This window comes from Aptenodytes forsteri, unplaced genomic scaffold (genome assembly GCF_000699145.1).
Source record: "Aptenodytes forsteri isolate BGI_AS27 unplaced genomic scaffold, ASM69914v1 Scaffold153, whole genome shotgun sequence".
Taxonomy (NCBI): domain Eukaryota; kingdom Metazoa; phylum Chordata; class Aves; order Sphenisciformes; family Spheniscidae; genus Aptenodytes; species Aptenodytes forsteri.
In genome coordinates this window covers 1,487,175-1,487,700 of record NW_008796178.1, presented here as the reverse complement: position 1 = coordinate 1,487,700, position 526 = coordinate 1,487,175, and the positions used below count along the sequence as shown (strand labels likewise).

Below are 526 nucleotides of genomic sequence, written 5' to 3'. Positions count from 1 at the left end.
TAGTTTTAAAAAAAAAAAAAGGCAAAAAACCCACCCCAACACCCTCCCCCCTGCCTCGACACGTACCATTTTGGTGGGGCATGGCCCATGGCCTCGGTGTGCAGCCACACAAGGGGCTTTCCCCACGCCCGCCCATGCAGGAGACAGCAGCTGGCAGGCAAAGGCAGCACCACCCAGCAACAGCGCTGCTGAGAAAGGGTGGAGAGTTGGCAGCTGATCAAGGATGTCTGCCTAAAGCCACTTCCCTTTTTTATTGCTGGTATCGGTAGGACTCTTTAAGAGGGACCCACGGGAGCGCTGCAGAAATACCCACAGGGCTCAGGCTGCTGCCCGTGCCGCTGAGCCAGGGACACCGCAGCAGGTTGGAGCACGTTCCCTCCCTCCCCTCCTTTAGAAACGCTTTCCTTGCAGGCAGATCTGGCAGTACAGCACTGGAGACAGTTCAGTTACCCACAGGCTCTCCAGGGGAAGCCCTCCAAGGTAAGCCCTCCCTGCGCCGTGCTGCCTGCATGGGGGGAGGCGGGGG

The 526-nt window shown here is 59.3% G+C and overlaps 1 protein-coding gene across 2 annotated transcripts in view; it reads left to right on the top strand.

Annotated features, from left to right (window-relative positions):
* The first annotated feature begins 283 nt into the window (after window positions 1-283).
* LOC103905891 (sterile alpha motif domain-containing protein 9-like) overlaps window positions 284-526 on the top strand; it is an 8,879-nt gene continuing 8,636 nt past the window's right edge. For both annotated transcript variants that reach the window (XM_009287692.2, XM_009287691.2), the window contains exon 1: window positions 284-480. The gene's annotated coding sequence lies outside the window, so the exon portion shown is untranslated. The remainder of the gene's footprint in view (window positions 481-526) is intronic.